This window comes from Lissotriton vulgaris, chromosome 9, assembly GCF_964263255.1.
Source record: "Lissotriton vulgaris chromosome 9, aLisVul1.2, whole genome shotgun sequence".
Classification (NCBI taxonomy): domain Eukaryota; kingdom Metazoa; phylum Chordata; class Amphibia; order Caudata; family Salamandridae; genus Lissotriton; species Lissotriton vulgaris.
In genome coordinates, this window is record NC_141697.1 from 272,100,542 (window position 1) to 272,128,009 (window position 27,468).

Here is a 27,468-nt window from a genome sequence, read left to right on the forward strand (position 1 = left end):
TGTTTTTGATAAACGCTGGAGGATAATAAACGTACCACGATCAATTGATGTGCAATGAATAGATTTTAAGGGCAAAGTTATACCTGTTTCCCATTACTTAATAGAGATGAATAGTTCATGTTTTATTTGTAGGCTTCTTCATGGCAATAATGTATTTGGCATTTTTTCATCTGGCCACCTCTTTTCTATGTCAAGACTATTTGTGGTAAACTTCAAGAAACTCCTTTTTAAAATGTATTTAAATCCACAGTATCAAAACATCAATAAATACAAACAGTTCTCACGTCATGGCACAGTAACAATTAAATGTATTCAACTGTACTGAATTAGATTTCAACCGGTCATATGATCAATTAGCTCCCCCCATACGTACAAACCTAGTTTAAGCTTTCTTGGTCCTTTAACAGAATACAAGCTGAAATCCAAATTTAATATACTGAAAAACCGAGCACGCCACATTTTAAAAGATGGTGGATCAGGCTGGAGCCACGAAGAAACTAAACACAACCGTGCAACTGCTGTGGCGATGAAAAGCAAATACCAAACTTTGTACATCAGGATGTACACCCATGCCCCAGATCTTCACCAATCCCAAGCAACATCATGGAGGCAGAAATGTTAATAGCAACACCAGTGACCTCTGTCAAAAACGTCTCAATATATTTGATATATAAAGCCAATTTGACACATGAATAAAAATTGTGAAGAATGTCAGCGTTATCTGCTCCAAACCGAAAACATTTCCCATTGTTCGCACTGTCCCCCCCCCTTCCCCCCATTTCTTCATCTTTCATTATTTGATCATGATGGGCTTTGAGATTCGGTGCTACAAAGATTTTCCCAGCAATAGTGATCGCTTTCTCTGAAGACACAGATTGTTCTCCCAAACAATTAGCCCATCTAATGTTATGTTTATCCATATCATCCGTCCTAGAGGCTAATAGTATTTTATAAAGAGCTCCTATTTTTTCCTGGTGGCTAATGGCATCTACTATCTTATATGGTGTCATCAAAGTGGACTGTTTACGCAGGAAATCATAGAATTGCAAAATCATTTTTGTTTTATTCTTTGGGAGAAGAAATCTGTCTGCCAAACTTGAGAAAGAAGAGTATAACCCCCAACCTCATAAAAATCCCCAATTTGCGTGTTGCCTTTGATTCTCCATCTAGCAACCATACGTTCCCAGAAACTGAGGAAGTAGCCCAGCGGCAATAGTAGGTTTATAGAATTTTTGCCTCCCAATCTGTAAATTTCTTCGAACTATATTCCATACCTTAAAATCTGCACCCAGAATTTTAAAGTGCATTTTTTATAATAACTACTATCAATTCTAATGAACAAGCAATTTTCAACCTCAGTCCCTAGGACCATCTGGTATATTGAAGGGGCCTCGCCCAAATTACTTATTTCTTCTTCAGTCAACAGTATCCGTATATTTGATTAGATACAAGCGTGATAATACAGCGCAAAGACGGTGACCGACCAGTCACCCCTGTCCCTAGGAAGTGTCTTAAAACGAGAAGCTCTACGTGGTTGCCTCAGGGCCCACAGAAATTTGGCACAGAGAGCTTGTAACTGTTGTAATTGTCCATGAGATACTTTCAATTGAACCGATCTAAAAAAATACAACACCTTAGGGAGTATATTCATTTTAAGGACATTGGATCTACCTACCAAAGAGAGGTGTAAACACTCCCATTTCTCCAATGATAGTTTGACATTACCAATAATTGCCCCCCCAGTTGACCTCAACCAACTCTTTCAAACAGACCCGGATCTTAATTCCCAGATAGGTGACCTCCCTAACCTCTCTAGTGTCATTAGCCATAATTTGATTTGTACAGAGGATCTGAGTTTTAGACGTGTTCAACTTATAGCCTGAAACAGATCCAAACTCATGCACTAAGCGTTCCATTTCAGATACAGCCGCAACAGGATCACATGTTATGAACGCTATATCGTCGGCATATGCGAGGACGCAAAAATGATCCTTCTGGACCAGAAATGGTTTAATCTGGGGACTTCTCTCCAGCATATTTAAATAAGGATGAATATACAGGGCCAACAACAGCGGGGAGCAAGGACACCCCTGCTGTGTACCTCTAGAGATCTGTATAGGTTCAGAAACAAGCCCCTTTAAACAGATCCTGGCCACGGGAGAACGAACTAAAACCCGCAGAGCCTGAATATACCCCTGGCCAAACCCCATCTGCTGCATGATCGCCTCCCGAGAAAATCCCAGGCAACACGATCGAACACCTTTTCGGCATTGAGTGAAATCAATCCTAAATCCCTGGCCTCCACTTGAGCGATATCAAATAGGGTCACTACCCTCCTAATGTGATTCACTGTCCCCTTACCAGGAGTAAAATTGTGCTGTTTTTGGGAGACCAATGAAGAAATGACTCGCCAATCGATTCGCCAAGATTTTTGCATATATCTTCCCATCACAATTAACAAGGTAGACCGGGCGATAGTAACCTGGCACATCAGCTGGCTTATCTTTTCTTCCTGAATATAACAATGTTAGCCTCATCCCATGATTCTGGTGCACCCCCAATCTGTGCAGCTTGAAAGACAGCCAGCATATCCGTTTTGAGATCTTGAAAAAAGGTCCAATAGCCCTCCGAAGGAAGTTTATCTTGACCTGCCGCCTTCCCAGTCGTCATGCAGTTAATAGCCTGCTCTAATTCATCCATGGTAACAGGACTGTCCAGCATCCCAGCATCCTCCGGATTCAAGAATTCATTAATAGATTTTGGAACCCAAAATCCCTAATATGTTGCCCAGACTCCTGTTCTGTATACAGATCTTCATAAAAATTATAAAAAATATTGAGGATCTCCTGGGGATCGTGTACCATACAACCTAAAGCGTTCTTCATGCCATCTATTCTATGAGCAGCCTCCTTAGTATGTAACCTTTGAGCTAAACCGCGCCCTGTAGCCTCGCCATACTCGTAGCAATCTTTTCTATACAATTGGTATTTAAATGCGATCTCCTTGCTCCATAATAAATTCATGTTAGCCTTACATCTAGCCATGTTAGTTTGTAGATCCCCCGTGCATGACTTTCTTCAGCAGCTTTGTGTTTAGTGTATAGTTCTTGTACAGCCAATTTGGCTTTCTTTTGTTTATACAATCCATAACTCAGAACCGCCCCTCTAAAGCGGCTTTAAGGCTATCCCACAAGACACCGATCGACGTGGAATGGCGATTATTTCGGAGGAAGTCCTTGATCCAAACTTTCATGTGATCAATAAAAATATTATCAAGGAGGAGCTTTCTATTGAAAGTAAAAACCCTTGGAGTTCTACAAGAACCCAGAGCGGGAATATCCAGAACTACCGGCGCATGGTCAGAGGTAATTCTGGGGAAGACTTGTATCTTAGCTCCAGTAAATAATAAAGGAGATACGAAAAAATAATCAAGGCGTACTAGCTTCTTATGGGAGTGAGAATAAAACGTATACCCAGGAGCGAGCGTATGAAGCGGATCCCAAACATCGGCCAAGCCATGGTCCACCAATAAACAATATAACGCCGTAAAGACCCTGGGTTTCCTCCCTTTATATTCTTGAATAAGAGTTTGAAGTTCCTTACTAATCAAATTAATATTGAAGTCCCCACACAGTACTAGTGGAGTAGGCCATAGTGCAAGGTCTAAATTTAGTTGTTCCAAGACGAGGGCCTCATCGAAATTGGAACCATATACTGTACACAATGTGAACTTTACCCCCCACCCACAATACATTCCAAAATGGCCCAATGCCCTGAATTATCTACTAAAACACGACCTGATGTTTGTACGGCCGGTTTAGCTAACACTGCCTCCCCGTGTCATTATTGATTGTCGTGAAGCAGCCAAGATTTCATAGACCATTTCTGATAAGATTTTCTGCTTCCCCCATGACACATGCATTTCTTGTAGACTGACCAGATCGGGCACACAAAGTTGTTCCACAACTCTTTGCCTCTTATTGTAATTATTTAAACCACAGACTTTTTAGGGAGCAAATTCTAAGTCCAGATTTACCCATTAATAAAGTAAAGGAGCAAGCCCTTACTCAATTCTCTTCTAAAGAAAACCCCAAACTTTAAATCTGGCAAATTAATAAACTAAACGATACTGCGGATTGATTTTCTGCTTTTACCCCACCACATAGACCCCCCCCCCCCCCTGAAACACCAATCTACTGACCACCCACCGACCCTCACCCCACCACACCCACCCCAACCCATCCCATCAAAGAGGCTTTAGGACCAATGGTCCCTGTGATGACAAGCTCCCTCCACCCGAATGTTCCACCCACCTCTATCCATCACCCTATGCGTAACAAAGCAACAATGAAGCGACAAACAGCCCAATATAACATATGCATGTTGCCGATACCACAAAAATTTATTTTATACATATTACAGAAAAACCGCATAGGGTGGGATTATACAAGGATAGAGGAGGAGGTACCCACGCCACCAATATACATCCCATAACTTATCTAAGAAGGAAAATTAGAGAAACATAAGCTTACAAATCCACAACCAGAGTGAAAATCAAAACCGGTGTATCAAAGGCCTAAAACAGTTAACAATATTCTACATAGATTGTAACCACTCTTTTTCTTGCCCCTCAGGTGTTCTTTATGAATCATTTTTTATTTTGCTGGATTTAATAGTAAAGCTCCAGCCCCTTTGGCCTGAAATGTTGCAATAAGCTGACGTAACTGCCACTGCTTTTCTACTGTTAAGTTACAAAAGTCAGGTCTAGCAAAAAAGTCCACCCCTTTCCCAACCCTCCTTTTTATCCTGTCATGCCAACATATCTACATCTTCCAGAGCCAAAAAGCTATTAAAAGATATTAACTGAGCTCTTGGTCTGGCTGAAGTGTGACCAGATCTGGGACGAGGAAAATGGAAAACGGTGCGCGCTCTCTATTTCTCTCTACCAGTCCCACTGTGTGAGTTCCGGAAAGGCCTCCCTGAACAGGTCGATGATTAACTTGCGAAGATCCTGCCCTTCCATACCCTCAGGAATTTGTAATACTCTGAAATTATTCCTGCTGGACCAGTTTTCTAAATCAGCAAGCTTCCATTGAGTATCGTCTTTTAGGGAACGCAGGGTCTCTGTCATAGCCTTCTGTGCAACCAATTCATCTTCCAAACATCAAATTTGAGCTTCCACTTAATTAAACCTGGTTGTAAATTCTGTACAAGTCTTAGCTATACGACGCACTGAGTTCTGTATTTTGTGACAGGAGCTCTGCGCTCTGACTCTGTGCATGTTTACTCTCTGTGGGTCATAATAATTTGATAAATCACGGTTAAAGAGATGTCTTCTGATGAACCAGCAGGACTTTCTTTATCTGTCTCAGGGCTGCATCCATTACCTGAGCCTCTGTCAATTGTACCGGTGTAGTCCCATTGTAGAACATTACTGCCATTACCACTATCTACCAGCTTGGCTCATTCTCCAACGTCAGGTTTCTTACGGACTGTCCGAAGACTGCCATCCGATGTATCACCAGTGTCCTCCGGATGTAAACTACTACGGTCACTGCCATCATCACCATGCATACTGGTTTTAGCCTGGACTTTGAAGATTGACTCTAGATCATCAGTAGATGAGTTTAAATGATCCGATAGTGAAAAAAAAGAATCCCCAGATTCTATCTCCTTCATTGGGGGCTTTGAGCTTAACATGTCCCTCTTTGCACCAGGATTAATTGCCCGATATTATCAACATTGGAAGTATTTACGGCATGGATTGACACGAGGGGATCATCATTTAGAGCATTTTCAAGGGTAGAGATGCTACCATGCAAGCTGTTCCTCCCAGAGGCATCTTCAGTCACTTGAGTAACATCAGTTACAGATGAGGGACCAAAGTCAGAGCAGCCAGTGTTGATGTGGGCAGAAATGCCATATTTTCCCCACCACCACCAAGTTCTGTCACGGGGTCAGAAGTTTTCCCACCCCGCGTTGTTTGCACAGATGGTTCAACCTGAGGGGAATGCAAAGCTTTTCTTTTATCTCTACCATTTCTATGTGACTCTTAGAGTATATCCATTCGTATCTCTTCCTTGAGTGACTTTACTATTTGTACATTTGCAATTTTTCTTTCAGTGTGTATCTCTTCCTTGTGTGACTTTACTATTTGTACATTTGCAATTTTTTCTGTTTGTATCTTTTATGTAACGCTTGTAATCCTAAGACCTTATGTTTTGCAACTGGTTCTTATGTAAAGCGCTCTGACACCTTCGGGTATAGTTCGCGCTATATAAAATCGCATTAAATAAATAAAATATCCTTGCCAGCAGAAAACAAAAGTGGGATAGTTCGCTTACATATCCTCCCGTTACTGCCGGGTCAATGTTAGTGGTTTTACTGACACTGATGATGCTGGCATCATTCTTGAGACCCACAGCTCCGGCACTGATGGAATCTGCCTGAGGTCCAGCCCTTCTTCTCGTGGTCTTGGGAGAGGTCCTCAAAGCGGCGAAACCCGCCCCTCTCCGGCCTCCGTAGCGCATAACCGCTGCTGAGCAACGCCAACGCCGGCTCCAAGACGCACTCCAATAGTCCGAATGCAAGCAGCGCAGCCTCGATGAAATCACTGCCGCAGCAGTACCCAGCATACCGAAGAACCAGTATCTAGGTCTGGCGCTCGTAAGTAAGGGCCCGCTGTAGGTCGGCTTTTACCGGTCGGTAAGGGCAGAATTCGGCCGTTACCGACCTGTAAAAGCCTTTTCCAATGTAGGAGGCTATTTTTCCGATTCGGTAAATAACGATTCGGTATTTACCGAATCCTCATTTACAGATTTGGTATTTACCGAATCGGTAAATGAAATGTAGAAAGCACTCTAAACAGTGCTACAGGGCTTTAGGAATTCGTTATTTACCACCAACTATTAGCTGGTGGTAAATAAGGAATTCCTGTGTAAATGCATTAATGTGCATTTACACCTGTGCCATGTGACAGGGCATGTATGTTTGCCACATGTGCACACCAACACTAATCAGGCGTGCAACAGTGTGTCAAAGTGACACCCTGCCACCCTTGACTTTTTCACAATTTTACCGAATCAGTAATTACCGATTCGGTAATTGACGTTCATTCCTATGGGCCGGAGGCCCATAGGAATCAATGGCAAATACCGAATCGGTATTTTTTACCTACATAGGATTTACTGATTCTGAAATAACGAATCGGTAAAATTCGGTATTTTAGAATCGGTAAATCAAATTTAACTACATCTAGCCCTAGATTTCCACGTAAACAATGCCTCCTCCTTCCTCTTAATGTCTCATCGAAACAGTGTGCGGGTGCGGGAATCTGGGAGCAGCTAGCTCACACGTCCGTGTTTGTTGATGCCATCTTGCCTCAAAAAAACATTCCGAACTTCAAGAAACTCCTGTTATCAAATTAATTTATTTACAAGGAGCAATACCGAGATAAGAAGACTGACTACTTTAAATTTTAGATTAGAAGTGTATTTAATGATTTGTTTGTTTGAGGCAGTGAGAGTATTAGGGAGTTTCAGTATTACTTGGCCACTTCACCAAGAGAGCTGTTGAATTTCTGGGAATGTAAACATTTGTACATTTGAATCCATTTCAGTTATTGACATTGGTATCACTTATACATTGTTCCTGAATCTTTCTGCCATTTGAATCAACTAACGCAGTACTTGCTATTGGCAATATGTTTATTTAGTTCCAGGATCAACCTGAAGTGAGTTCTGAGCTTCATTTCTGCTACACTGAATAATTTGAACTCCTTGTGTTAAAAAAGAGAAACAGTTGACTTTATTGAATTGCTTATCTCCCTCCACTAATTCAACTTATCCCATATCCCCACCATTAAGTCAATATACTTTTCAAATACAAATCAATGAAAGTGCCTGCCAGAAATGTCTCGTCCTAGCACCTAATGCATGTGGTTGGCTTTAAATAATATTGTGTTGTATTTTATTTTATATTAATGGTTCTCCTGAAAAAGCTATTACTAAAGTTATATAATATACAACACCTACTATCGTTTTTTCAGATGAATAGTGACGGACCTAAAGGAAGAATTCATGTCGGCCGATCAGCTCAGAATAAATTGCTGACAACATCCTCCACACAAAAAAAGGACAGGTAATGAAATGTACTCTCGGCTTCTTCACTCGTTTATGCTTACCTTGAACTAGCTGTCTTTCAAAAGAGAAGTGCACAGTCCGCGATTGCTCACCCATGAACACCGGAGCGCTAGTAGTACACTGTGACTACTTGATCGACCCCGTTCTGCCCTTATTTTCAATGGAGCAGGAGCACATGGCAAGCAAGTCCCAGCTTTTGCATAGTAGGTCAGATGACCATAAACCTAATAACCGAACCTCTGAAGATCCTGCCATAATCGTGTGATTATTGGCCATGTTGATTAGTCTCTTATATTTTTAAAATGTGTTCCTATAGTTATTCGAGTCGGTGCTTTCTGTAGGGTGGTTGGAACAGAGTGGGTGCAGAAAACCTTTTAATAGCTGAAGATCAGCAAAGAGGAGAAGTACTCCCCATTGATGTACTTAGATCGAAGTGTTTGTTATGCGCTAAAAACAGTTTCTGTTGGAGATCCAATTTGTCAAACAATTGAAGAATTAAAGAGCTAGGGAAGGATTTGAAGATCCAGGAAATTTCTGCAGATTTTCTTTTAACGCCTTTTATTGATTTTCACAAAACTAAGAAACACATTAAAATTAGGAGCGCCGTTAGGACAGCGTACCACATCAATTGTGCACCGTCTCAGGAGTACTAAATAGCAATTGTTATTACTGTATCATAATCTCATAATCGCTTCAATAGGAATTTCTCTGAACTCAGCTGGAAAAGGGAGAGGGTTGCTGCAATAGGCATAAAAACCAGGAACTATTACTCATTATTTACAGTAGTATCTGGCAGATCCTCCATCCGTTGGCTCCAGTCTTACGAATCCTCAGCCAACTTGTCATCTGTCCAGACCGTGACCATGTGTATACTTTTCAAATCCTACCATTCCTTCTTATCGCTACACCACATTTCAATCAATAGACCTAACTAATCCAGCCCATGCACTGCAATTCAGCATTTGGCCAATGTTAGACACGGAGCTACAACATTTTAAGTTTAATCTAATCTTGGATCTTTTGGTCTATAAGGCACAACTAGTTTACTCTGTCGAATTGACGGTTGTAGAAAGTCAACCACTGTCTATCTAGTCTACTTCTCCCACAATTGGGCTACAAGTAGGCCGGAAATTCCTGAATGCTTTTTGTTACGTCTACAGTTTTAGTCATTTTCTGTCATAACATTCTGTAAACTACCCATCCATTGGTCCTTGTCTTCCTGTCCTATATGGCATAGCCTAGGTACTCTTCAGTATTTTGAGTGGAATAACACCCACTGAGTAGGGCTCAGTTCATTATTGCAGTGGAGAAAACCAGAGGAGGTGCAACTAGTCTGTGCAAACGGGATGTCCTCTCTGTTGCCTCGGGTTTGGATAGTGGGGTTTTGTGTGTGGTGTGCCACATGTGAAGTGGCTTTGGGAGACTAAGGCAGGGTATACATTTCTTATAGTGCCTTCACCTAGTGTTACATAATACTGTACCTGTATCTCAAGCCACCATAAACAAAGACTCTAAGCATCCAAAACCATGATTGGTTCACATTTGTAGTAGGTGCTGATTAACCGTCCGACAGAAACCGGAATTCATGGCATTCTGGCCCTTGCTATGTCGCTTACCCAGTCCTCAAGAAAGAACCGAATAATACAAATAAATTATTCACCTGGGAACTCGCTCTCTTCAGTGCGCTGGTGGCCTCTTATTGGGTACATCACTGTGGCTAGCTTGACGTAAGCTTAACTGCTGAGGCTCTTGGTGTAAGTTGTCCAGGTATTGCTCGCCTGGTCTCGAGCTGAACTATTTCCTTGCTCTAGAGAGTTATGAGCGCCATTGCAGCTGGGCACTGTGTGAATTGTGTTGTCTACAAAGAAGGTAATATACATTCCCAAGCCCCTACCTTGGGAGTTCCAATAAATAGCCTGACAGGCCTAGCTAGGAGAGCTAACAAACCTGCTGCTAGGTTCTAATCAATCAATCAATCAATCAATCAATCATGGCATTTGTATAGCGCGCTACTCACCCGGGAGGGTCTCAAGGCGCTGGGGGGGATGGGGGGTAGGTTACTGCTCGAACAGCCAGGTCTTGAGCTGCTTCCTGAAGGAGAGATGGTCTTGGGTTCGCCGAAGGTGGGTGGGGAGGGAGTTCCAAGTCTTGACTGCCAGGTAGGAGAAGGATCTTCCTCCGGCGGTGGCTCTGCGGATGCGTGGTACGGTGGCGAGTGCGTGGCTGGTCGATCGTAGCTGGCGGGTGGGCGTGTAGAAGGTCATGTGGTCGTTGAGGTACTTGGGGCCCAGGTTGTGGAGAGCCTTGTGTGCGTGGATGAGTCTGAACGTGATTCTCTTGCTGACGGGGAGCCAGTGCAGGTCTCTCAGGTGTCCGGTGATGTGGCTGTGTCGGGGGATGTTGAGGATGAGTCGTGCGGAGGCGTTCTGGATGCGTTGGTGTCTTTTTTGAAGCTTGGCTGTGGTTCCGGCGTAGAGGGTGTTCCCGTAGTCTAGGCGGCTGGTAACGAGTGCCTGGGTGACGGTCTTCCTGGTTTCCGTGGGGATCCATCTGAAGATCTTGCGGAGCATGCGCAGGGTGTTGAAGCACGAGGATGAGACGGCGTTGACTTGTCTGGTCATTGACAGGAGGAGTCCAGGATGAAGCCCAAGTTTCGTGCGTGGTCTGTTGGTTTGGGAGCGGTGCCCAGGGCCGGGGGCCACCAGGAGTCGTTCCAGGCGGAGGTTGATGATCCCAGGATGAGGACTTCCTTCTTGTCTGAGTTCAGTTTAAGGCGGCTGTTTCTCATCCAGTCGGCGACGTCTTTCATCCCTTCGTGTAGGTTGGCTCTGGCGGTGGCGGGGTCGTTGGTGAGGGAGAGGATGAGCTGGGTGTCGTCGGCGTAGGAGATGATGTTGAGGTTGTGCTGGCGTGCGATGGCAGCGAGGGGGCTCATGTAGACGTTGAAGAGGGTTGGGCTGAGTGAAGATCCTTGTGGTACGCCGCAGATTACTTCGGTGGCCTCGGATCTGCACGGAGGGAGGCGGACTCTCTGGGTTCTTCCGGTGAGGAACGAAATGATCCACTCCAGCGCTTTCTCTCGGATTCCGACGTTGCTTAGGTGCTTCACTAGGGTGCGGTGGCAGACGGTGTCGAATGCTGCAGAGAGGTCCAGGAGGATGAGGGCCGCTGTTTCCCCGTTGTCGATCAGGGTTCTGATGTCGTCTGTGGCGACGATGAGGGCGGTCTCGGTGCTGTGGTTGGCCCGAAATCCGGACTGCGAGGGGTCGAGGGATCCGTTCGTCTCGAGGAAGGCGGCAAGCTGTTTGTTGACTGTCTTCTCGATGACTTTGGCCGGAAACGGAAGGAGTGAGATGGGACGGTAGTTCTTGAGGTCGGAGGGGTCCGCCGTTGGTTTCTTCTAAGCAAACACCCTTAGCATGCAAAGATAGGGCACTGTTAGTTGTAGTCACCTGACCACCTGGTTAGTGGCCTTACCTGCACACCCACTTACTCTTTCTTTCTGGATTTTGTTGCCACCTTGAACTAATCTGCTCCATTATAGTCAGAGTAATGGAACACTTAAGTGGCCAAAGGGGTATATCTTCCCATGGATCACAAACTAGATAGTGTACACATGAGGGTCCTATGAAGCTGTCAATTGTGGAATGAGTTTGTCCTCACACCCTGTAGACGCTAACAGTGATCTCAGATGTATTTCAAATGAAGTGTAATTAAATTCCTCACAATTTCATTTGGGACTCTTGTCTGTGAGAGTGGAATTCTTTACCTCTGGTCACAAAGACATTGTATACAGACCCTATTAACTAAAGTCAGGCCATGTGTTAACCTTTATTATTTTCATTCCTCCACCTCCTCGTTCCAGGAACGAGTAGGGGAACAGGTTCTAGTGCTGATGGATCACATAATAGGCTCCGATTGAGATTTCTATTGTAAGTGAATGTGTGTAGGTTGACCTGTCTTTGTTGTGGTATCTCAGTGTATGGCCTGGGTAGTGGGAGTAAGGGGGAGAGTGAGATCGGAGTTCCAATGTCTAAGAGCCATCACCAAGAAGGGGCTCATCCCATGGAAATGGAGGAGGATAAAGGGTTGTTGTGTGAGCATCAGATTCCTATAGTAAGTGCTGAGAAGACCAGGCTAGACTGATGGTCTCTCTGTACTGTACTACAGACTGGAGGCTGAGATATTAATCTTACGCCATGTACCGAATAAATGATGCTGTTTAGTGAGGTATGAGTGCCTTCCCTTAAAGGTGGCAGGTAAATTAAAGCCCTAAAGCTATTAAGAGCGGATCAGAGAGAAATAATTCTGACCACACATGAAATCCAACTGGAAGACTCAAGATTTATTAGTTTAGTTGTCTTAGAAAGTGATGTCATGCATAATTACAGATTTTTAGAGTTACATGTATTGCACGTTATTATTATTTTTCTCCAGTTTACGCGTCACTAAAAACTCATTTGTACAGAAAACTGTTGTACAGACTTTTTAATTTATATTCCTTGGTCGCTTTTGACAAAGTAACTTTAACTGTGTAAGGCTAACCACTTTGAATTTGGGTGTTGGCATTCTTTCTCTTTATGCATAGTAGTCCTCTTGTTGCCTGGCTAAAAGGTTCTGGTTAGGTTAATGGAATAATGGTTGTAGCAATGAGGTAGTCAACAATTGCTGATGGATCAACCTGACATTACTTAATGTTTCTGCTCAATTGAGAGGGATTCTGGAATCTTGCAAAAATGTGAATTACATATCTTTCATCTTCAACTATATGTCTGAGATTTTTGGAATAAGCAAAGGAGCACTAGGTTTAGGGTACCAAAGATGAGTGTTAATTTTCAAACCATTGCTACTTGTCAGTTGAGTAATTTTATTGCATGTGAATTTGATCCATACAAGATGTTACAGGCTCTTTCATGTGATAAAGAGCTGATGTGGCATTATCAGCCTGCCCTAGATGTGGCTGTTCCTCTATTCTTCTTGCTCGGCGAGAGTGGGTCACTCAAGCAGTGGATAAGGTAAGGGCAGAATTAAGGGGTTCTGTCCTTCCAGACCCTAATATGCCTGCACAGAGGAATTGCCACTGTAAGTCACCCTTTACTGTAGATGGCCTTATCCAGATGATACTCAGGCAATGGCACTCCTGGAAGGTGGTCTATGAGTAGGTATTCCTGGTCTTTTACTGGTCTCTGGTGCATCGTAAACACCATGATTTAGCAGCTGCTACAGCAAGGGTGGTGTCCTTTAAGGGCCTCTTCTATCTACAACTCAGTAGACGAAGGCTCATAAATAGCATTAAAGGGTGTGTGAGTGAGTGAGATAAAGGATGAATGGATGGGTGTGTAAGGGAGAGGATGGACAGATAGGTGAGTGAGTGACAGGATGAATGAATGGGTGGATTGGTAGTTGGATATAAGGGTGGGTGGGTGGATGGATGGATGAGGGAAAGCATGTATGGATGAGTGAAAGGGTGGATGGATGATGAGAGAAAGCATAGATGGATGAGTGAACAAAAGTATGGAAAGCTGAGTGAAAGGATGAATAGATAGATAGATGAGTGGAGTGAAAGGGTGTATAGATTGAGTGAAAGGATAAATGGATGGATGAGGGAAAGGATGGATGCTGGTGTATTGTGAACCCCCAACTTTAGCACTTACATCCGGGTGGAGCTCTTGATGAGTGAAAGAATGGATCGGTGGATGTGAGTGAGAAAAGGATGGATGGGTGGGCGAGTGAAAGGATGGATGGATGGATGATTGAAATGGAGGTTAAATGAATGAGGGAAGGGACGTTGGATAGATGAAAAGATGGGTGGATGAGTGAAAGAGTGAATGGATGATGAGAAAAAGGATAGATTAGTGAACGAAAGTACGGAAGGCTGATTGAAAGTTTGGATGGATGGATAGTAGAGTGAAAGGGTGGATAGATTGAGTAAAAGGATGAATGCTGGGGCATCGTGAACACTCACCTTTGGCACCTACAGTGGGTGGAGTTCTTAATGGGCCTCTCTTGTCTGCAACTTGGCAGGCAAAGTTGAGCAAATGAGTGAAAGTATAGATGGATGTGTGAGTGGGAGCATGGGGAAAGAATGTGACCTAACGGTTAGGGCAGTCTGCCTCGGAGCTGGGGAACCGGGTTCAAGTCTCGGCAGGGACGCTCATCGTTCTGTGATTCGGGGCAAGTCACTCAATCTCCTTGTGCCTAACAAAAATTAATGTGTCCATTTGTAACGCAACTTGTGCTCATGTAAAGCGCTCAGATACCTCCGGGTCTAGTTCGCACTTTATATTACTCCACACAAAAAAAAATATGGATGGATGTGCGAGTGAAAGTGTACAAGGATGGATGGGTAAGTGAAAGGATGGATGGGCATATGGATGAATGAGTGAAAGGATGGATGTAAGGGTGGATGAGTGAAAGACGGGTTGGATGGGAGGGAGAATGGATGGGTGAAAGGGATGATGGATGACTGGGTGAAAGGGTAGATGGATGATGAGAGGTTGTGTGGATGGATGGGGTGAGTGAAAGTGAGGATGGACAGGTGGAGTGGAAGGGTAGATGATGCTGTGAAAGGATCGATGAACGAAAAGATGGATGAATGAGTCAAAGTATGGATGAGAGAATGGATGTATGATTGAAAGAATGGATGGAGGAGAGAAAGGATGGATGGATGGGTGGATAGATGGGTGAGTGAAAGGGAGGGTGAATGAATAGATGGAAAATTGAAAGTGGATGGATGAATGAGTGAAAGGGGAAATGGATGGATGAGCGAATGGATGGATGGGTGGGTGGACTAGTGAAAAGATGGATGTGTGAAAGGGTAGATGGAGCGATGGGTGAGTGAAAGGGTGAATAGATATATAGATAGATTTGGGGATGGATGGATGGATGGATGGATGGATAGATAGGTTTGGATAAAGATGGACAAAGTGGTGAAATACCGAAGGATGGATGAAAGAATGAATGGAATTTAAAGGTGAAATGTTGGATATCAGCAGGTGGATGAATGGATAGTTAATTGGATGGAAGACAGAAGACAGCTCTTTTGTGAAGGATCCTGATGATTTGCTTCGTTTGCTTGGTGTCATAAGAGCTTTGTTTCGAAGTGAGAGTATTTTAATTTTCTGGTTTCTCCTTTGACTGGTCCTGTAGTTGTGGTTCACCACTCTGGTGAAGGGTCATTACTGTGAGTTGCAGTTAAATGTACTCCGGGGGTCGTGGCTAGCAGCATGGAGGAGTAAGACGTGCCTTGGCTCGGCTCCCGGCGTGCTGCGTTGATCCGACGATTATTTCTCTCCAAAGCTTCCTAAAACAGCCCAAATCTGTGCCCTAGGCTGGCCCTGATACTTCTGCCACAGAAAAACCGAGTAATTTGGTGGAATACGACCAGCAATCGGCCGGGGAGAAGAGAAATCCGAAGCGATGCGACCGCAGCAAGATGGCGACCGGGCGAAACCTGGCGGCCTGGCTCTGACTCCCCCTGAGCACCAGAGACTCTTGCTGAGGGCCTCCGCAGACATCGGAGCCAGGGAGGACACGGAACCGACGGAGGGGGTCGCGGGTGCCCACACCGCACCGCTACATCCCGCGAGTGCCCGTCTGGAGCCAGGGAGGGGCAGGCGATGCGGTCGGTCTGGGGAGACCCCGAGGGCCCTCGCCCCGGGAGAGGAGCCCAAGCTAATTGAGTGGGACTGGCGGGCGGCGCAGCAGAGAAGAAAGGCGAGACACTCCCCGTCCCCGGAGACGAAAAACTGTGACCTGGCCTGAGAGGTTCCTGGGGAATTTCCACCGCGGAGTTGGGAGACCGGCCCGACCACATGGCCGCCCTCTGCCTCCGGGAACCGGCACACGACCTGAGAGTGTGACCGCCCTCGGGGGATCCACTTCGGTTACACAATACCGGGTCCCTGGTCCCACCCTACTGAATCCTCGGGAGACACTCCGTCGCTATTCCCTGGTGGGAACATGACATACCCCGCGGGGGACGCACGGCCCGACACGAACCGGGCGCCCTACGTATCCGCGGGACCACCTCGCCATCAAAGAGGAGCAACATGGGGAAGAGAGACCCGCCTGCAAGGTCGGCCAGACAGGAAACCATCGAAACCTACGCCACGGTGAGGGCACAAAAGGAGATGCCCCAGAGCCTCCCGGAAACACTCACGGACACGGCCATGCTTTTGGAGGCGATTCAGGCCTCCAGGACTGATATCAAGGACTCTAGAGCAGCACTTGAGACCAAAATAGGCGAAGTGGGCTCCGAGGTTCTGTTGCTACGCCAGGACTTCCGAAATCTCACCGGAAGGGTGGCGACGTTGGAATCCAGAATCAGCGAAACGGAAGACTCTATCACAACCCTCCGTAAAGAAATGGCGGAGCTGCAGGTGTCACACAGGCAACTGCTATGGAGGGTGGACGACGCCGAAAACAGGGCAAGACGAAACAACCTTAGATTCGTAGGATTTAGGGAAGGCATTGAGAAGACAGATGTTGCGGCCTTCCTACAGGACTGGCTACGTTCCACCTTCCCACAGGCCCAGTTCTCTAACTGCTTTATCATTGAAAGGGCGCATAGGGCACTACTAGCGAAACCGCCCGAGGGAAGCAAGGCTGCGGCCGATAATTGCGCGCTTTTTGAACTATGCCGATAGAGACCTTATCCTCCGAGAAGCTAGACGGAAAGGAGAGCTCAAGATTGAGAACGCGAACATCATGATTTTCCCTGATTAGTCAGGATGTCCAAAAACAGAGACAATCATATGACTCTGTCAAGGCGAAACTTCGAGAAATCCATATCTCGTATATGCTGCTCTTCCCGGCGACACTGAAAGTAATGTTCAAAGGAAAGTCGCACTTCTTTAACCGCCCAGAGGAAGCCTGGCACTGGCTGGAGGAGAGGCCTTTGCTTCGAGAAGCAGAGGAGGAGGGCGCAGAATCCGAACAGAACTAGCGGCTGCGAACTTTCGAAGAAACTCACCTAGGGCGCAAAGATCCCAAATTCCGAGAATGCAGCGGGTTCTCACACCCGTCGCCCTATCCGGACCTGCATGCGGCAGGACGAGGGAGAGGGAGCCGCGACGCGCTCCCCGCCGACCCCAGGGATCAGAGGTCTAGATTTGGAGGCCTAGCTCATCCACAGGAGGCAGACACCTGAGGCCTCTACAACGGACTCTTGTCGGAGGCGGAGGACTCAACCGACCGTTCTACACACCCGCTGATTGAGGTAATCCGCGAGATGGAGCTGGGTGCAACTGGCGGAACAGATGAACAGGACATTGCAACGCAGGACTCGCAATCGTGAGGAAGCTTGGATCTTAAATCCGTAGCAGCAGCGCGCCGCTGCTGGTGCCGCGCAAGTTATAACCCCCTTTTATATTTCCTTATCTTTTCTATTGACTTAGAACACTGTACACGGGGTAATGCTGGTGCCCCTGTGGTCTTGCTTATCTCCGGAGAGGCAGGACACGCTCCACAGGGCGCCTGCAAAGACTATACCCCTGGTTTGAATCCTGAATATAGTTTGATTTGGGATCCTGTGGGTGGGTGACAGACCTTCACCGCCTGAAAGTCCAATTGGTCACGGGTTACACAAATGGGCTGGACGGGAGGGGGAAGGTAGGGAGGGGGGAGGATGGGGGAACAGTTGAAATAGTTCTGTTGGGGGGGATCTTTGTTGGGAGGGGGGGAAAGTTGGTTAACTGCAGTCAAATTTACTGGTGCCTTATGCCGCGCCTCCGCACTGAAAGTCATTCCCACATGCCTAGAGATGCCCTTGGGTACGCCACGACATACCACACAAATACCCGGGCTGCTTACCATACAGGGGTTGCTCTCCTGACCACTTCAAGCCCAAACCATGTTAGCTGATCACGACACACACCGGGAAAGCCGGGGAGGGATTAGCATCTTGTCCTGGAATGTGAATGGCTTGGGCAGTAAGATTAAGAGGGGCCTGGTTAACTCGTATCTGAAACGTGTAGCCCTGGACATCACCCTCCTACAAGAAACACACCTCAAAGGTACTAAGTGCGGCTTCCTAGCTAGAGGTCGTTTTAAGCTGCTAGCACATGCAGGATACACGTCAGACTCTAGAGGTGTTGCCATTATTCTGAAAAAGACCACTCCGTTTCTCATAACACAAACATGGTCAGACCCCCAGGGAACATACGTGGCTATCAAGGGGAAATGGAACAGGTGCACCTACACTATAGTTTCAGTCTATGCACCACCGAAACTCCAGGCTCCCACACTTAAGAAAGTAGCGGACATACTGCTGGAAACAGCCGACACCATACAGATTGTAGGGGGAGACTTTAACGACGTATTGGATGTCTCTAAGGATAGATCAAGCACGACAGAGGAAGGGGACACAGACCCCTTTGTCACAATGGGCGACCAACCTAGGTCTCACGGACACATGGTGGTGGCTACACCCTGAGGAGCGGGTTTACTCGTTCTTCTCGGGCGCCCACCAGGCCTTCTCGAGACTGGACTACGTCTTTATGGCCCGCCAACACTTGACAATACAAGATGTAGCAGAATATAAAGCTAGAGTAGTATCAGATCACTCACCGCTGCTAATCAGACGGGGCGAAACGCCAGGGAGATGGGCGGCAATTGCACTTGACGGCTTGGGACCTGCAAAGCCCAAATGTCATACGGGGACTCAGAGCGGACATCAAAGTCTATATTGCCGAAAACGAGGGCTCGGTCACCTCGAAAGTGGTTTTCTGGGAGGCTTTCAAGACCGTTATGAGGGATAGGGCACAGAATAGGTTGGCAGAGGAACGAAGAAAGCTCCACTCTGAGGCCGAAGTCATCGAACGGGACATATTAGATCTGGAAAGGGAATGCAGAACTCGAGAGACCCAGTCGCAGTCAGGAGACTCACAGATAGACAATCACAATATAGGGAGTTGGTGACTGGAGAGGCGAAGACGTAGGCACTAGCTACCTTGCATCGCCTATATGATGTAGGAGACCAGTCTGGTAAGCTCCTGGCGTGGCTCAGCAAAAAAGAACTGCCGGAGAGATGGGTGGAGCAGATTAAAGACCCTCAGGGAACGACACTCCAATCAGACGTACATATAGCTGTGGCATTCGCAGACCACTATGAAGACTTCTATGAGTCTAGAGATCTAGGGACACGTGAAGAGGCGCTACAATATATGGACCAAACTGACCTCCCGACTCTGTCCGTGGAGGACGCAAAAGTGATAGACTCCGATATTACTCTCGACGACATATCTGAGGCACTGGCCAAACTGAGACCGGGGAAAACACCAGGCCCCAATGGCTTCCCAGCCGAATTCTTTAAACGAACGGCTGACCTCATAGTGAAACATCTGAAGGGCCTATATGAGGATGCCCTCCAGGACGGAAGGCTCCCTCCTGACCTGACCATGGCTACCATTGTCCCTATCCACAAGTACGGCAAACCGAAAGAGCTTTGCGAGTCCTATCGTCCAATTTCATTGTTAAACTCTGAAACAAAGCTACTGGCCACTATCCTGGCGATGAGATTGAGACGGGTGATATCGTAGCTGATCCTCCTTGATCAGACTGGATTTATACCAGACAGGGCTACCAGACTGAATCTTAGGCGCAATCACAATTGGCTGCAGGAGGTCCGGGACAGGGAGGACCCGCACTGGTTCCTGTCCGTGGATGCGGAAAAAGCCTTTGATGCGGTGCACTGGCCATTTCTAGAGGGTGCCCTACAGAAATTCGGCTTCGGACCGAAATTCCAGAAATGGGTGCAACTGCTGTACACTGAACCGAGGGCCAGGGTGAGAGTAAACGGAGTCCTCTCGCGGGAATTCCAAATACGACGAGAGACCAGACAGGGGTGCCCCCTCTCCCCACTCTTATTCGCTCTAACAATAGAGGTCCTGGCGGCTAGAATTCGCCAGAATCCGAACTCAGGGGATTTCAGCGGACTGAAGGAGAGGTGAACGAGGAAAAGATCTCGCTATATGCGGATGACGTCCTTCTATATGTAACCTCACCGGAGGCGTCTATCCCGCAGCTATTTCACGAACTGGAACTGTACGGTGACAATGCCGGATACTGAATACTGAATAAATTGGCATAAGTCTGTCTTATACGACCCCGCAGGTAGAGAAGCGTGGTCGGACCTTCCAGGAAGGCTGCTCACTATAGCGGAGGGCTTTCTGTATTTAGGGGTCTACCTCACCCTGGATAGACATATTTCTTACACCGTAACATTGAGCGTATCATGGTAAACTCCATTGCAGATATTGACCGCTGGAGACTACTCCCACTCAACCTTCTAGGCCGAGCGGCTATGTACAAGATGATTATTCTCCCCAAATACTTGTACGCCCTTCAAAATGAGTACTACCCCCTCCCCCCCAAAAACCCTCCCCAAGATACACTCGTACCTACGTGCCTTTATATGGCTGGGTAAACAACCTAGGGTGGCCCTGACCACCCTACAGAGGCACCAATATAGTGGGGGGATTTCGCTCCCGAAGCTGGAAGCATATTGCTGGGCGGAACATCTGGCCCCGATCAACGAATGGATACACGCACAGGCAGACCACCCCTCTTATGCACTAGAGCCCCACAAATTAGCACCCAGACACATCCTTTCCTATCTGTATGGGGAGCATGGCCGGAAACGTCTTCTACCGGCCACCGAAATTACCCTTCTTGCCTGGAGGGCATCCACGAAACGCATGGGGTGGGACAGGAAGTCAACGAAACAAACACCAATTTGGCACTGCACGTGGCTGACGGAGCTCCACAAATTAACGGGTTACAGTAGGTGGGACGACATAGGGATCTCCACGTTGGGAGATGTCATTGCCAAAGGGCAATTGAAAACATTTGCAGCTCTGACCACGGAATTCGGCCTACACTCCACACAGAGGTACAAATATACTAGATTAAAACATGCATGGGGAGCCCAGAATATTGACACCGTAGACCTGGCAGAATTCGCCCCACTTGAAGGCAGGCTCCTACAGGAGCACATCCAGCAGAAGGCGGTATCTCTAACCTATAAGACCCTCACGAACAACATGCTGGGGGACTTGGCCAAGCTTCGACAACAATGGGAGGCGGATGTGGGAGGCATGGAGGACATTGACTGGGAACTGGTTATAACACATCCCAGGGAGGTGGCAGTTAAATCTCGACTCTGCCTTATCCAATTTAACATATTACATAGAACCCTCTTTGATAGGGTGAGGCTTCACAGGATGGAAAAGTCAGATGATGCTAAATGCCTGCGGTGCCAGGACCCCAGGGGGGACTTCTTCCATGTCCTGTGGTCGTGCCCTAAAATACAGGGGTACTGGTCGGATGTTTTCACGGAACTGTCAGCAGTACTAGAGAGTCAATCACAGGTCGACCCCAAGCTGGCTCTATTGGGCATGACAATCGATGTGGACCTTCCACGCCCTCTGCTGACCTTCCTGGTACTGGCCTTAGTAGTGGCTAAGAGGGACATTACGAAATATTTGGGGGCACCGGAGATACCACGTCTGGAAGAATGGAGGGGAGGCCTAGAAATGTATATGGCGGCTGAGAGAGTTACATACAAGGCAAGGGGGTGTCCTAGGAAGTTCCGAAAAGTGTGGGGGAAATGGCGAAGCTATCACGGACTGGATGCCGGACTATAATGGTTCATCTCGAGAGGTGCATATTGGAGGACAAAGAGACTTTATGATAATTGAAATGCTGATGGTACTATGAAGAACCCACCTTGTGATCACCTTTGTATGTGAACTGTATGCCTCACTATGGGTAATGAATGGGGGGGCGGCGGGAGCAGGGGGGAAATGCATAACGCACTTTATTGTAGAGATGACTGCAATGTTCAGTTTGGAGAAAAATGCCAATAAAAACGATTTAAAAAAAAATAAATTTACTGCATTATCCTATACCCAATAAGTAGACTTTCTTGTCTTCAGGTTTGTTTTGTGGTGAATTAGGTAGGGGTTTATACGCTTTTTACAGAATTTTCAAAACCTATAAATATCAGTGTTTATAAGCGTTTGACTCTCCATAAGAATCTTTAGCATAATACACTTTGCTTTTTGCGCTGTGATTTAATAACATTACATGTATGAGAAGAGGTGCATATTTACAAAGTCATAGCCCATCTTTTATATATTTATATATATATATATATATATATATATATATATATATATATATCTATACTACTATAATAAAGGAAGAACTTTGAGGCTTTGAGGCGGGTAAACTCGGGAACCACAGCGCCAATCCACACACCCGATACACCGTTGTAATCGTCAGGGTGTGCAGATGGTTATAGGCTATATAAATTAAAAAAAAAAAAGTTATTTAAAAAATGTGCATAAAAAAAAAAGTAGTCCCCCGATGTGCGTGCTCACGTCAGGTGTGCGGGAAGGAGTGGCAACCTGGAGCGCGACGAGGTGCGGGGGACATGGCGCGGGGGAGGAGCGGTGACGTGAGGAGCAGCGGACAGGCCGGAGGAGCGGTGACCAGCGGCGGTGAGGTGACAAGCAGCATATAGGCGGGAAGAGCGGTGAGGTGACGAGCAGCGGACAGGCGGGAGGAGCGGTGACCAGCGGCGGTGAGGAGCGGCGGAGCGTTAAACTGAGGAGCGCGGGGGAGGAGCGGCTGAGGTAAGGGGACCCACGGACAATGTCCGGGCAGGCGGGGGTCGGGGCAGGCGGGGGACGGTCCCGGCAGGGGGCCCGGGCTTCTGGACAATGTTGGGGCGGAGGGGGGAGGGGCGGGGCGGGGAAGCCTGATTACTCCCGGACAAGTCGGGACGGGCTGCTTATGTATGTATGTATGTATGTATGTGTATATATGTATATATGTGTGTATATATATATATATATATATATATATATATATATATATATATACTAGCAGCCCGCCCCGGGGTAGAAAGGGGCTGGGGGCAGCATCACAGCAGGAGAGGCACAGCAGAGCGGCTGCTTCTGCCCACTCTTTGTTTCCCCCGACGTCCCGACTTTCACTCTCTGTTCATGGCCCCCGCCCGTCCCACGCTGCGCACCCGCGGCTGCTTGACTTACCTCATCCACCGCTCCTCCCCGCGCTGCTGTGTTTACCCCTCCACTTCTCGCTGCTCCTGACCGCTTGTCCGCTACCTGATCCGCCGCTCCTCCCCGTGCTGCCACTGCTCCTCCGCTCCTTTCTGCTTGTCCTCTGCAGCTCCTCCCCTCGCTCATGTCCTCCGCTCTTCCTGCTGCTCCTGAACGCCGCTCCTCCCCGCGCTCCCGATGTCATCACGCAGACGTCGCGGCCGGCGCTACTTTCTAGGGACTACTGTATTTTTATTCGTAAATGTTTTAAATAACGTATATTTTTTATTTTTATATCACCTATATCCTTCTGCTTGCCCTGAGGTTTTCATAGATGTCTTGGGTGTTTAGATTGGTGGTGTACTTTTCGAGTTTACCTGGCTCAAAGGACAGACTTCTCTCTTTATAATAGTAGTATAGATAAAAGTAATTTCGCCAACCGACTCGAGGCAGCCGCCCCAGTCCTGTCCCAAATGACAAAGGAGCAGACCCGTAGTTCAGTGCTTAGTCAAGGTGCTTTATTGCATCCAGCAAGCCAGCCGCCATTACGCGTTTCGCTTTCCACAAAGCCTGATCACATGGCAAGTTGCTTAGAGCTGGTGCCGGTATTTAAAGTGCTAGTTGCCGGGCAATTTACACAGTACAAAAAACAACATAGAAGAAATACTGTCAAACCATGTTGTAAATCATGTGTATATATATATATTCCAATTCACAAAGGGTCCTGCTGAGGTCCTCTCCCGAGTCAGGTGGTGCACAACAACGGCGAACCCAAATGCCTTTCCAAATTAATTAAATTTTCATCAAGCGCTCGTAAGCAATGCGCACTCAGAAGCAGGTTGCTCAAGGGTTTTCTTTATTCCCAAATACGCTACGCGTTTCGACACTAGATTGTGTCTTGGTCACACTGTCATTTACGAACACTTTCCCCCTGTAAACACAAGATGGTTTGCCCATACTTCCTATGTAATATGGTACATCCATATATCTCTGTCTAGTGCCTAAACTCGTGTAAACAATGATATCTTGTTCATTGTAAATGCTAGATACTCTCAAATTTCCAATCGGACTAGTGCCCTTATATTATCACCTACGTTGGATATTGCCACCCACAAATCGGTTATGTCCAAAGAAAAATGCCCATCTTTCATTATCAAAATAAGAATTAAAAAAAACAAAACTACCCAATAGCAACCAAAGTTAGTAAGTGCATTTTAAAAGTCTCTTATCTTAAGGAGGTGCAGAATCTTCCTGATAAAGAAAAGGGTAGGGAGCCCGTGAGGTCTCCTGAGACGGGATGGGTCCCTTCCTTTCCTCCTGCTTAAAAACCAAAAAGAAAAGAAATATTACATTTAAAAATCTGCTACATGTTATGCAAAATACATAGTTTCATATTTCAGTTGCATACAGTGCATCGCATTTTAAAATCAGAAAGAAATTAATCAACATTTTATTCAAAATGTATACAAAAAGACATCATTATTCATCATGCAGGTGAGTGGCCTGTTCCTCATCCAAATTATGGCCTCCCGGGGCTCTAGTCTCGAGTTCAATGATCCATTTGGATTCTCTTTCTGCGCGCCAATTCTCTATTTCCCCCTCTCTTTCCTAGATTAACTTGTTCTATTGCTAAGAATCTGAGGGGTGAATTATTAGATTGATGTTTCTCATGAAAATGACAGGCAACCGGATAGTGCAGATCTACATCAGTGATAGCCCTTAGATGCTCTTGGATCCGTTTCTTAACCATGCAAATGGTGCTCCCAATATACTGCAACCTTCACGGACATTCCAAAACATAGATTACATAAGTGGAGCTACAGGTAAGAAATTGTGAGATGGTTCTGTTATTTCTACTAGGTATGTCAAATTATTTTACCATGTGACTATATTTGCAAGCTCTGCAGTGTCCACATGGGTAGAACCCTTTCAGATTATGAATGTTCCTTTCTTGATTCAGCGTGATATCTCCTCTCACTAAGATATCCCTAAGGCTCTTGCCCTTTCTGTATGTTACTTGAGGGCTCTCACTCATACTGCGACCTATGACGTCATCAGATTGCAAATTTTTCCAATTGTCCACCAGAACTTTGTGGACCTTTTTGGACCCTTGAGTAAAGGTGGTTATCACCCTTGTAGTGATCTCTTCTTCCTTCTGTTTTTCTCTGTATTCTAGACTCTTAGCTTTAGTGATCCCTTTTATTGTGTTGGTTGCTTTAGTAAGTACCCACTCCGGATAGCCTCGTTCTCTAAATCTGGCAAGCATCTTCTCTTGCTCCAGAAAAAATGCTTCTTCCGTGCTAAAGTTTCTTTGTGCCCTCAGTAGCTCCCCATAGGGAATGCTCCATTTGAGTGTATCAGGATGAGCACTGAGGGCACAAAGAAGACTATTGCCCGCTGTTTCTTTGCGGTGTAAACAGGTGGAGAGGGTGCCGTTCTGTATCATAATCAGAGTGTCAAGGAATTCTGCTCTGGTTTTACTCATATCCTACGATAGTTTAATGTTGTACTTGTTGTTGCTAAGTTTATCAATGAAGTCTTTGGCTTCACTTTCATTCCTTCCCCATACGACAAACAGATCGTCAATATACCTCATCCACACTATGACCTGTTTGAGGTCATATTGCAGTTGTTCTTCCTTAAGGATTTCCTCCTCCCACTTGCCTTGGAAGAGGTTTGCGGGACAAAGCACAAACCCATCGCGGTCCCCCTTGTTTGTCTGAAGAGTTCACCATTAAACATAAATATGTTGTTGGATAGACATATTCTTATCCTCTCCTCTAACATACGTGTGTGTTCCAAAAAACCTATATTCCTATCCTCTAGAAAATAGCGACAAGCTGCAATCCCTTCATGGTCTATGGCTGTATACAAGGAACTGACGTCCATAGTTATCATGGTAAAGTTCTCTTTCTACTCGATTTTGTCAATTTTATTAAGAAAGACTCTGTGTCCCTAATGTAGGATGGAAGACAAACTACATACTCCCTCAGAAAATGTTCCACATAGTTGGAGAGCTGTTCATTCACATTACCTATAGAGGATACAATGAGTCTCCCTGGAGGTCTAGTGGGGTTCATATGTATTTTAGGCAGAAGATAGAATATTGACAGTTTAGTGTAATCCTTTTTAAGGGAACAATACTCCTGCCACGTGATTATTCCTGCCCCCTGCCACCCAGTCAGTTTCTCCCATGTGGTGGTTATACTCTGGTTGTACTCAGTCGTGTTGCTGTGACAGTAGTATTCTTCGTCATTCAGTTGTTTGAGTGCTTCCTCTATGTACAATTCCCTACTCCACAGAACAATATTACCTCCTTTGTCTGAGGGTCTGATAATAATGCTGTCATCCTTAGCCAGTGAAACTATAAGGTCTCTTTGTTTCTTAGACAAGTTAAAGTGTACCTTATTGTCCCTAGGTGTTTGTAACTAAGGAGCTTATGAAACACAAACATCAACCTCATGGAATGTGTCTATTGAATCATGTGGCAGTATAGGATAGAAAATGGACTTAGGTTTGAATTGGGTGCACGCTGCCCTGTCAGTTTGGATCTCGCTATCGTTAGCCATAAATACATCACTTTCATTTACTTGCGAGACCCCCTCTAGTGTATATACTGTGTCCAATAGATTAGCATCCCTTACAGAAAAGACTGGTTACCTGTCACCTTTTATTTCTATACTGGTACCTTCAGGTGGTCTATTACTCATCAATGTGTGCCATTTCCGTAATTTTAATTTTCTCACAAATTAAAAATTTTTCCACTCTAGTGTTCGTGTAGTTAAACCATTCAGTTGGACAAAATGTCAATCCTAGGCATAGTGTAGTTTTTTCTGTTTCAGAGATCGTGATGATAGATTGATGATAGTTTTGTTTACCGTTGTACTATCCATAGTTATTTGGTTTTCTTGTAGCCACCTCGCTTGGTTCCCACTGGCTCCTTTCTTGTTCCTACTTTGTACTTTTCGTTTTTGTTTGCAGTGCCTCTGCCTCTGCCTCTTCCTTGTCCTCGACCTCACTGTGGCGTTATTTGGATTGTCGGAGGTTTTGCTAATTGTCGGCGGGTTCGTAATACACGAAACTCGTCTAAAAAAAGTTGCCCGTTTGGTTATTGCTTTGACTTCTGAGGAGGTACTGGCTGTTTTGATAGAGGCATCTGTATCCGAATCACTAGTTGGTATGGTATCTGCCAGCTCTCTTCTACTTTCACGATCCTCTGATCTGGCCTTTTGCCCAGGTTGCTGATTGTATAGGTGGTCA

At 46.0% G+C, this 27,468-nt stretch overlaps 1 protein-coding gene across 2 annotated transcripts in view; it reads left to right on the forward strand.

Moving 5' to 3' along the window:
- Nucleotides 1-27,468, forward strand: part of TMEM63C (transmembrane protein 63C) — a 653,749-nt gene that overhangs the window by 72,537 nt on the left and 553,744 nt on the right. For both annotated transcript variants that reach the window (XM_086937543.1, XM_086937545.1), the window contains exon 2: nt 8,047-8,138. The gene's annotated coding sequence lies outside the window, so the exon portion shown is untranslated. The remainder of the gene's footprint in view (nt 1-8,046; nt 8,139-27,468) is intronic.